The following is a 12,008-nucleotide window of genomic DNA, read 5'->3' as shown; positions in this document are numbered from 1 at the left end:
CCTATTTGCAAACCTTGAAAATAGATGTGATCACTCTCAGGATTAGTTGAGCCTTAAAGTAAATTTCATTCCAAAGATCTGGAACCATAGCAAGGAGTTGCTTGGTCCCTCATGTAAAGTAATTCTGAATACCTCTTGTTTAGTACAAATACTTAGTTAAGTGGTTATAAAATTGGATCAAATGGAAGATAGAAATTCAAATCTTAGTGTTTTGTACAAAGATGTGTCTGAACATTAATCCCATAGTACATTATGTCCATTCCATCCCAGTAGAGATAGTGTTAGTATAGTACTTATTGTTAACTAGTCTTCTATAAAGAAAATTTCAGGGGAGTCTGACATGAACAGACCAGCAATGGAGAAATTTAGAAGTGCAAAGGTCATTTTTCCATTTCACATATTGTATTTACTATAATTCTTAGACACATATGAAAGTAGCTTGATGTTTACCTAATACATTTTATTGGTTTTAAAAGTCATTGTGCATTGCCAAAAACAGCCTGATAAATTAGGATGTGGGAAGAAATCCTGAGGATCATGGTGTAAAAGCAAAGTTTTGTTGGTTTTAGGGTTATGGAGGGAATAAGAGGGAAATCACTAAATGCCCCAGTAACTGAGGCAGATCTTGACTCTCAGATTTAGATTTGAAGCCCAGGGGGAAAAAAGCATAGGAAACATTTGAAATAATTTCCATTCAATTTACTTCACAAAAAATATATACAGATATAATACCCATGCAGTAAAGGCTGAAAACAATAACACCTTTTAAAATCTTTGCCGTGGGGTAACTTATAGTAGGAAACCTCATGTATGCACAAGAGTTAATATAAAATATATGATATTATTTCATATGTACTGATTACTACACGATTGCTTCCTGGTTGTGCACTGGGCTTTGGGATGCTTGGGCTGAGACTCTGCCAAACACATTACTCCTTTGCTGACTGGTTTTCTGTTAGGGTCGGACACTAGAGGACCCTAGAAGACTGTCGGTTCTCTGATACTTTCTGCATTACAGGGCAACAGCCCTCCACTCTGCATTGAGAGAACAATTTGTTCCATTCTCCAAATTTTATAGAACACCTGCACATCCAGGCTTATTGCACCCTCAGAGGTACTGGCATCATACAGGAACTGTCCCCTCCTCAGCTGTCTGATTCTTAGCTGCACAAGATCCCATCCTAGGAACTCCTAAGGTACTAACCCCAGCCAACAAGCACCTCCTCTTTGTGGTCCAGCTTTCCGAGACCTCTTCTCTAACCTTCTAGTTTCCTGTTACACCAACATCTTTCCTTCACTCCCCCCACCCCAATCATAGTGGGCAGAAGCTGCTTCCTGCAGTTTTCAACCCTGAGTAACCTCAATATTTCCTTTTTGCTTCATTAGACTTCTAACACTGACCAAGCAATTCCCTGTATGAACTTCATGTTGAAATACCTTGTGTGGTCCCTGATTTGCTGACTGATGTACTTCTCTTTGATGTCTATCAAATCCTGCCCACATTTTAGGCACAAGACCCTCCCCACAGAAAGTTTCCCTCCCTCCAGACTTCACAGGTCTCCGGCTGCTCCAAATGACTACATTATCTCATGCATACCTTCTTTATAGACCTCTGGGTAGTCATTTCATCATGCACGTTTTATTACAGACTTCTCGGCTGCTCATAGTCATGTTGAAGACCCAAATACTGTTTTATCAACTAGGGTGTATGCTCTTTTGGCACAGGGAACAAATTTTGATGTTCTTGGGGTGTCTTTTTACAATCAGAATGGTAAAAAGTCCAAACAAATATGCCCCATTCATGAGGACAAGAACAATGTGTTGTTGCATCTATATACTCTGTGGGGTTTGTCAGTGAAAATAAACTAACAAAAATGCCCCATTCAAAATTGGAATTTTCACTGTTACAGAGCTTGACCTTGTTACAGAGAATGACCTTAGGCATCTGCCTGCTGCCATTTCTCCTTTCTTTCCTAAACCACCCAGCTGACAAGCTTGTCCCTTTTGGAAGAAAAATGAGCATGAGGAATAATTATAAATTAGACGAAAAGATTCAAAGCATGAAAAAGATGAATATTCAAAAATATGTTCATGAATTCAGGATTCTTAATATATACTAGAGACAACATAGGCTGCACTGAGGTCAGAAAGGCGGATGAGAACCAGCAGAGGGAAGAAGTAAGGGTCAGTCATGCCATCTGTCCCTTGCCTTGTCTCCTTAGTCTCCATTGCCTCCTAAGCCCTCATTCATGAAAATCAATGCATTGTTTGACAACCCAGGAATCAGCACTTAGGGACAAAAGTGGTGCTGCTTTCTTCATCCCCAAAACTCAGCCCCAAAATATGTCAAGCAATAAAGTCCAGTTCTTACTAACAGCATGGCCTCCCCCAGATGTCTATGTCTTAATCCTTGGAACTCATGAATATGTTGCATTACATAGCAAAAGGGACATTACAGATATAATTAAGGTTTCTGTGTGGGCCCAATCTAGTCACATGAGCCATTACAAGCAGAGAAATTTCTCTGGCTGGATTCAGAGAAATGCAAAAGGAGAAATCAGGGATTTGAAACAAGAGAAGCACTTGATATCTCTTGTTGGCTTGAAAATGAAGGGCCTACAAGTCAAGGATAGGGGACTGAGTCCTACAAGTGTGAGGAAGTATAAAATGCAAGTAACCTGCATGAGCTTGGAAGCATAATCTCTCCAAAGCCTCCAGATAAGAGCCCAGCCCAGTCAACGCCTTGATTTTGGCCATATGAAGCCCTGAGCAGGGGACTCAACTGGGACACCTTGTGCTGGACTCCTGGCTCACAGCCCTGTGAGATAATAAATGAGTGCTTTTTTAAGCCACTAAGCTAATGGTGATTTATTATGGAGGCAATATAAAACTAATATATCATCTCTCATACAAATCAATTCTTCCTCCAACTCAAAGAACAAATGCACACAAACATCTGACAAAGTCACAAGAACAAGGCCTTTCATAAACCAGGGGAGACAGAGATGGGTCTATTGAAGCAAATAGGGGAGGAGGGGGAGGTAACAGCTGTAAGCAGCCATGGGCATTAGGCCCCCTCAAACACTGGAAGAAAACTGTCTGAGAGATTCTCTCTCAAGGAGCAAGGAATCTGACCACTGGTGCCTGCCAAGCTAATAGTCTTAAACCCTTAGGTGTTTAGGGGCTAAATGGGCAGAGAGAAGGTGGGGATGGCTTACTGTCTCTCAAAGGGACAGTGCAGACCTGGATGAAGTGGTTCAGCAGGAGCAGCATCCATGGATGTCTCTCAGGGATGACTAGTGTTTGCCAAAGAAAAGCTAGATTCAAGTTTATTTTAGAAAAAAGCTCCTCCAAGGAGTATGTATGGACAACTAACAGCATGGGCAAATAGGCTCCCTAAAAAGCTGAAGGAAGGAAATCACATTTTACAGGCTGCCTAAGGAAGGGAAAGATTAAGGGAGAATCTAGTTCCCAGTCCCCAAGATGCAAGTGAGGAATGGCTATATTCCCCACCCTTCAGGCCAGAGTGCTCCAAGGAAAAGCAGGAAGGTAAGAGCCCACCTGAGCTTCCACTTGAAAATGAGACACGTCAATTGCTGGGCAGAACTGTTGTGGAAGCTATTCTTGTGAGGTTCTACCTTTGGGTGCCTGCAGTTGGGACTGACCTCCTGTTGTCTTGGATCCTAAACTGATGGAAAATGAAGGTGCTGATGCTCTGACAGGTCCTCCTCCCACAGAGATCCGGGCAGGGGCATTAGTGCCCTAGGGATACCTCTGCTGCCTACCAGCCCCCTCCAAGCACAGGATGTTCTGACTGAGGCAGCAGTGAGGGTGTTCCCAAATCAAGCTTGCTCCCTCGGGGACTGGCTCCGTAGAAGGCATAGGTTGGGCTCTGAGTAGAGGGGCCCTGGTTACTCTGGGCCAAGCATCCCTCAAAAGGGCTGATGGAACAGTGGTCCAACTAGGACCTTCTACAAAGCTGAATGATCCAGAGGTAGAGCACCTAACTGGGCCAGACACACATATCTTAGAGTACCCACTGCCCTTAGGATCAGCTGTTCCCCCAAACAGCCATGCTGATGGGGCTGTGCTACCAAACCCTGAGCCACTGGCCACACTGTCAGGTGAGTGGGTGGCAGCTCCCAAGGGGCCGCCATTCTTGCTTTTTGATTGGGCCTCCAACACTGGCCTAAAATGGGTAGATCAGAAGACCCAACAGGATCTGTATATGCAGGAGAGTTAGGAGTCAGGGTACTCAGAAGAACTGGCTTGAGGAATGGAACTGAAGCAGGTGTGGTTGGGAGCTTGGCTTGGCAACCTAAAGGGTCAGAAATGGCTTTGTTGATGTCCTAGATGGGTAATATGTTAGAAGCAGGAGTCAACAGGGAGCAAGCGACTATTGGCCTCATGTCTGAAGAGCTTTCTGGAAGCGTCTCTGGCTGTGAGGATGTGAGAGGGACCAGCAGGTTGGGTGTCTTCTGAGATGAAGCAGCCACCTAGGGTACCCCTCTAGCAGATTGTGGGAAGGCCAATGGGCCTGAGGTGTTCTGCTTCATCTTCAAGCTCTCTAGCAGTGGATTAGTGCTCACAAATGGAGGGGTAGTTGGAAATGGAGCACTCCTAGCAGCAGAAAGGACCAGCTTAGTGGCAGGTGCAGTCTCAGGGACATAGTCTGATGGTCTCAGTCTGCTCCTTCATGACGTTGTTGATCCACCGGAGCACAGGTTTTTAAATTTAATTTAATTTAATTTAATTTTTTATTGAGTTCATAATAGTTTGCATCATTGTGAAACTTCACTTGTACATTATTTCTTTCTGTCACCACATAGGTGCTCCCCTTCACACCCTGTGCCAACCCCCCACCCACATACTCCTGGTAACCACTGAGCTGTTTTTTTGGTCCATGTGCTGGTTTATATTCCACATATGAGTGAAATCATCTGGTGTTTGTCTTTCTCAGTCTGGCTTATTTTGCTAAGCATAATTCCCTCCAGGTCTTTCCATGTTGTTGCAAATGGGATGAATTTGTCTTTTTTATGGCTGAGTAGTGTTCCATTGTATATATACACCACAGCTTCTTTATCCAATCATCATTCAATGGGCACTTGGATAGTTTCTATGTCTTGGCTGTTGTGAATAGTGCTGCGATGAATGTGGGAGTGCATATGTTACTTTGGATTTTTGATTTCAAGTTGTTTGGGTAGATACCAAGTAGTGGGACAGTTGGGTCATATGGTAGTTCTAGTTTTAGTTTTTTGAGTAATCTCCATACTGTTTTCCATAGTGGCTGCACCAATTTGCATTCCTACCAGCGGCGTATGAGGGTTCCCTTCTCTCCACACCCTCTCCAACATTTGTTATGTTTAGTCTTAGTGATATAGCCATTTTAACAGGTGTAAGGTGGTATCTTAGTGTAGTTTTGATTTGCATTTCCCTGATGATTAGTGATGTTGAACATCTTTTCATGTGTTTATGGCCGTCTGTATATCTTCTTTGGAATATGTCTGTTCAAATCCTCTGCCTATTTTTCGATCAGGCTGATTGTTTTATTGTTGTTTAGTTGTGCGAGTTCCTTATTTTTATGGAGATTAACCTCTTATGGGATATATGATTTGCAAAAATTTTTTCCCGATTGGTAGGTTGTCTTTTGGTTTTGATCCTAGTTTCTTTTGCCTTGCAGAACCTCATTAGTCTGATGAAGTCCCACTTGTTTATTTTTTCCTTTGCATCCCTTGTCTGAGAAGACATGGTACTCAAAATGATCCTTTTAAGTTCGATGTCAAAGAGTGTACTACCTACCTATATTATCTTCCAGGAGTTTCATGGTTTCAGGACTTATTTTCAAGATTTGATACATTTTGAGTTTATTTTTGTTTATGGCATGAGATAATGGTCTGCTTTCATTCTTTTGCATGTGGCTGTCCAGTTTTCCCAATACCATATCAGCTACAAAGTGTTATGATGTTCTGGGCTTCACTCAATACTGTTGTAAAGTGGTTGAAGTAAAGGAGTTGACATTTCTAGAGGTGTAGTTGTCTGAGGAAACCAGGTAAATCCTCAGAAAACTTAAAGACATGTTGCTATGTTTTACACTCCTTAACACCACAAAAGAAGCCTCATAATAATGAGTGTTTTGAATTTAAAAAACAATATCACATTTTAATATACAGACCACTGCAATTTTGAACATGTTATCTCCCACAGTCTAGCATGCATATGTCTTACTAAGGCATATTAAGTATTTGCTACTTTTTGTTTACCAGGTCTAATGTGCGTGATGTTAACAAATTAGAAAACTGGTGTAAATTGCTGTGGGAATCCATTCAGCATTCTTGAGGACTAGATTATGACAGAGAGTGGGACAGCTGATAGCAAGACATTGTGGAAGTGTATTGTGGTTGCTGTCAAATGAAAGCAGATTGCTTGTATTGGTCTGTGCTAAAATCGTCAGAGAGGAAAAAAAAATGCTAGTAAATGGTGTAGGAAGACTTGGAGGAAGATTTACTGCCTCTATATTTGTGGCAGTGTTGCAAAGTCTTTCTTCAAAGGGAACTGGCTTCTTCTTTGAAGGGGTTCCAAGTTTTTGGCTGTCCACGTCTGGAAACCAGGTGAGAGGCCATGACTCTCCAACTTGGTGAACCAAATAAACTTTCTGTTTACCAGACCAAGAGTTTTTCCAACTATAGAGTTTAAGTAAAACCATAGTGTTTTGGTAAGTTTAATTCTAAAGTCACTATGAGTAATTAGCCACAGCTATATAACCCTCCATACCAATACATTATACTTATTACTCCAGAAATTATGCTTATTACAGAAATGGCAACCATATATTCTCTGGTGGATAAGTGCTACCCCCTTTCTCACTGCCACTCCACATTCCCACCACCCCTCATTGAAATCAGTGGTGTCTTTTCAGGGATAACATCTCCCCATCATCCCTGGCCTGCTCATGTGTGCCACTACAGAGCTTCTCCAACATGCTGGTGCTATATCGTCAATGCAAGTCTCAATGACTTTGGGAAGGAAAAATTCCTTGGATCCTTCTGAAATACAAAATGCAGAGTAATTGGGAATTTTGATCAGTTGTTCAGGTACCACTTGTAGAAAAGACAACAAATTGTTTGTATTACTTTTCTGTTGCCACATAGACATTGACCACAAACCTACACATATTTCTTATCTCACAGTTCCGTAAGTCAGAAGTCTGGCACGGAGTGGCTTGGTTCTCTTCTTAGAGTCTCAGGGCTAAAATCAAGGTGCCACCGAGGCCAAGTTTTTATCTGGAGGGCCTGGGGAAAAAATCCATTCCAAGGCTCACTCTCATTGTTGGCATAATTTAGGTCTTTGTTGTTGTAAAACTTGGGTCCATGTTTCCTTTCTGACTGTCAGCCAAGGGCTGCTCTCAGATCCTAGAGGCAATCCACATCCATTAGCCCACTCCATCTTCCAGCCAACAGTGGCAGGTCAAATCCTTACCTTGCTTTAAATCTTTGACTTTCTTTTCTAGGACCCCAGGTGAAAGCTCTCTGGTCTCAGAGAGCTCATGTGATTCACTCAGGCTCACCTTGATAATCTTCCTATCTTAAATACAATGAATTTTGGATCTTAATTACATTAAAATCCCTTGACAGCAATACCTAGATTAGTATCTGATTGAATAACTGGGTGAAAGCGTGTGTAAGCTAAGCCAGGAATCTTGGCGACCATTTTAGAAGTCTGCCTACCACACACTTAAATTGCCTTGAGGCCATATACATTGGATCAGTTTCTGGCTCTCTGTCTGTAACATTGATTTGCTTGATTTTCCTTTGATGCCACCATCTTCATTTATAGGAATTCTTTAAATCCAATAATGTAATTCCTTCAGCATTGTGGTTCTTTCTATGTAAATCTTAGAATCAACTTCTCAATATTTGCAAAGAGAACCTTATACAATTTTCATTGGAATTGCATTGGATCAGGTGGTGAGAACTGACATTATGATATTATTTCTTCAATATAAGCACATGGTATATCGCTGCATTTATATATGACCTTTAAAAATTCTGTCAGTAATGGTTCTACATTTTTTACAAAAAATTGTCCTATGTGTCTTCTGGCTTTTATATTATTTTATATGGCTATTTAAAATTTGTCTTCCAAATGTTTGCTGCTAGTATATATAAATCCAGTTGACTTTAGTGTATTTTTTTGTAGATTGCTTAGTATTTTCCAAGAATAAATTATGTCATCTTGGAATAAAGAATGCTTTTTTTCTCCTTTCTAAACTTTACATCCATTACTACGTTTTCTAACTCATTATATCGGCTAGGACCTCTAGTCTCATGTTGAACAGAAGTGGGATGGGAAGAAAACCTTGACTTTCTCCTAATGTTAGGGGAAGTGAATTTAATATTTCCTCATTAAATCTGGTGGTACGTAGGTTTTTATTGTACATGTCCTTGGTAAAATTGGAGAAATTCCTTCAATTCTTAGTGTGCAGAGAGCTTTTATTCATGAATGGGTGTTAGATTTTATCCGATGTTCTTTCAGCATTTATGGAATATGGTCTATTGTATTTCCGGTTTTTTCTTTTAATATGGGGAATTACACTGATTGATTTTACCAAGGTAAATAAAGTTGGTTTGCTTTCCTCAGATTAATCTGACTGGGTCACAATTTATTATCCTTTTTCTATATGGCTCAATTCAGTTCTCCAATAGTGTTTAAGAATTTGCATCTGTTCATGAAGGACATTCTTTTCTTGTGATTTATTTGACAAGTTCTGGCAAAAAACTTACGTGGGTCTTATGAAGTGAAATTGGAAATGTACAATTCTCCACTATGTTCTGACAGATTTTGACTAAAATTGGCATTACTTGTACCTTAAATATTTGTTATAATGTACCAGTGACAACATCTGGAACTGGGGTTTTCATTAAGGGAAGTTTTCTGATTATGAATTCAATTTCTTTAGTAAGTATAAGACTATTGTGAATTCAAACTCTTACTGTGTCAATTTTGATAATTTGTCTTCTCAACCTATTGTTGCTCTTTTGAAAGGAATATATCTTATCTCTCGCTGATTTTTAAGATTTTCTCAATTTATTTGTGTTTTTCAGCAGTTTGACTACACTGGTGTTAGGTTGAATTTTCCTCTAGCTGAGGTTTTCAGAATATCTTCATTGTGTGGATTTTTACCTTTCATCAATTTTGGAAAATTCTCTACTCTGGTCTCTTCAATATTTCTTTTTCTCTTTGGTCTCCCCTCATTCTGGTATTCCAATTGAATGTACATTAGAATTTTTAACTATGATCTATGGATCTCTTATGCTCTTTTTTCCCAGTGTTTTTTTCTCTGAGCTTCAGTTTGTATAGTTAATATCAACCTGATTTCCAGTACACTAATGATCTCTTGTGCTGTGTCTAGCGTACTATCAAATCCATCTATTGAGTTCTTAAGTTTGGTTATTATATTTTTCATTACTGCATTGTTTGATTTTTTTTATCATAGACTGCAATCACTGGTGAGTGCTATACACTTTCATCTAATTTTTCCATCATGTCTCTCTTTTTCCTGACACGTTTAAAATAATTTTATTTAGTCCTTGACTCCTAATTCTATTCCATTGGATTACCCATAAGTCTTGTCTATTATCCTTTCTTTATCTCTTTGCTTTGTATTCAATTATATGATCCTGTCTTTTTCCATGCCTAGTTGTTTTGATTGAATGTGAGACATCTTGTATAAAAAAGAAGAGGCCCCCTCATTAATGTTATTCCAGAGTAAGTTCCATCTTTCCTCTGTTCACCCAATAAAGTCATGATGTAACACATTAATTCACTCAAAAACTGAGATGAAGAAAGGTAAGTAGAGTTTTGGTGAGGCTCCATCTATCCCTCATTTGCCACTTATTTAAAATAACTCTCTATCTCTATTTAAAAAGCTCTTCTATCTCATAGAGTTACTGGGCTTCTGAGTGTTTACCTGGGTTCATCCCTCAAGGGTCATCTTATGGACTTGAGAAGATTCCACATTTCTCAGTGACCATAGAAACTAACACATCATCTCCTCAAACTGTCTAATTGATGATAAGTAACGGATATTTGCATCTGAGCTTTTAAAGCCTCCAAAGTAGGGCTGGGGAGGAAACACCTTGGGGAGTCATTACAGAGAGAACTAAGAATGTAATGACTAAGAGTAAAGGCCCAATATTTGAGCCGCTACTGTCATAAGGAAAAAAGAGAGTAATATTGTCTAGTAATCTCTACTTGAAGACAATGTGTGACAATTTCTGAATAGTGGAAATAATCCTCCAAAAATGTTAAAAAAAATTGGTACCAAAAGGAAAATCTCTCGTTATCTCAGTAATCACCTCTGGCTTTTTGTTGATGAGGTAGCATCTAATTATTTTTCTTTTCCCAGCCTTGGTAAAGTAAAATGTCTCTGGCAGCAAGCCTATGCATTATATGGATGCTCTTTAATGAATAATAGGATAGTTTGGCCTTATTAGTAGCTTAATGTAAAAGTACCAACTGACAAAGAAAGTATGAGGGACAAAAACACCTGATTTAATAAGTTTTATCATGGAATAGAAGACAATAGTATCTGAGGACCAAGATGGCATTGTTAACTTTGGGAAGAACAGAATCAACAGTAGAATCAACTGGGAATATTTTAAAAACAGCACTGCCTGGACTATTTCCAAGACATTTTGATGCAGTGATCTCAGAAACGTCTGGCCTGGAAAACATTTCTGAAGCTTCTTAAAAGATTCTCATGAGTATTCCAGCCTGAGAACCATTGGGACAGGAGGCATGAGAAATTATTAATATTTTTAAACATCAGAATTGGAGAGGTGAAACATTTCGGGCAGTTTATATTATTAATGAATGAAAGACACAGGTAATCTCTACTACCTGGTGTAAAAAATAAATAGTGGTTATGGTGAAATAGTAACAATTACCTTGGTCACTTAGGCAAAAATTGGAGGACAATTTCACCATTGTAATTAAAGGCAAGGGACTGAATCTCTGTGGGCTAAGGAATTTAACTAGGAAAACAATCTCTATGAATTTAAGCCCTTTTAATTTACTCAGTCAGTATTATTATATCTTCTTGGGAAACATCAGATGGTAAGATTGGAAAAAGAAATTTAAATTACAAAAATTCTAGGAACTTCTTGATTTCAATGAGGCAGAAATGGGTGAAAACCTGTACATTTTTTAGATACTTCCAAAGCAATAGATACATTTTCATATTAACTTGGCATGCATTAGTTCATCCCATATTTAAAACTTGAGTTTCGGGGTTTTTAAAATTTTGAGTTCTGTGGTTTTTAAAAGGATACTACAAAAATGTAATGCTTCATTATGATTTAGTTGTCCTCCAATGTATGCTACTTGAAAAATCACTCGGAGAATCTCTTCATGGACCTAGCCTTATAGCTGAAGACATTTTTTCCCCTAACGTCCACGTGGTCAACTCTGTGTGTAGTTCTGTTTGACTAAAATATTATTTTAATAATGTAAGCCATATACTGTACCTTCCAGGGGCCTATACTCTAGTTGAGTGTAAGTTATTACACAAAATAATAGGTGGTAAGTAAAGATGGAAATCAATATATGTGGTATGGGTTGAACTGTATCCTCTCAAAATTTATATAGGGAAGTCCTAAACTCCAGTACCTTGGAATGTGATCTTAGTTGGCGATATGGACCTTACAGAGGTAATTAATTTAAAATGAGGTCATTGGAGGGGGAAGCCCTAGTCCAAAAGACTGGTGTCCTTATAAAAATAGGAAATTTGGAGACAGATACAAACACAAGGATACTGCCATGTGAAGATGAAGAAAGAGAGTATGGTTATGCTTCTACAAGCCAAAGAATACCAAAGATTACCAGCAAACCACCAGAATTGGGTGAGAGGCATAGAATTCATTCTTTCTCACACCCTCAGAAGGAACCAACCTTGCTGGCACCTTGATCTGAGTCTTCTAGCCTCCAGCACTGTGAGATAATAAGGTTTT

The sequence above is a fragment of the Equus asinus genome, chromosome 8, assembly GCF_041296235.1.
Source record: "Equus asinus isolate D_3611 breed Donkey chromosome 8, EquAss-T2T_v2, whole genome shotgun sequence".
Taxonomy (NCBI): domain Eukaryota; kingdom Metazoa; phylum Chordata; class Mammalia; order Perissodactyla; family Equidae; genus Equus; species Equus asinus.
The sequence above is the reverse complement of the archived record's forward strand: the minus strand, read 5'-3'. Positions refer to the sequence as shown.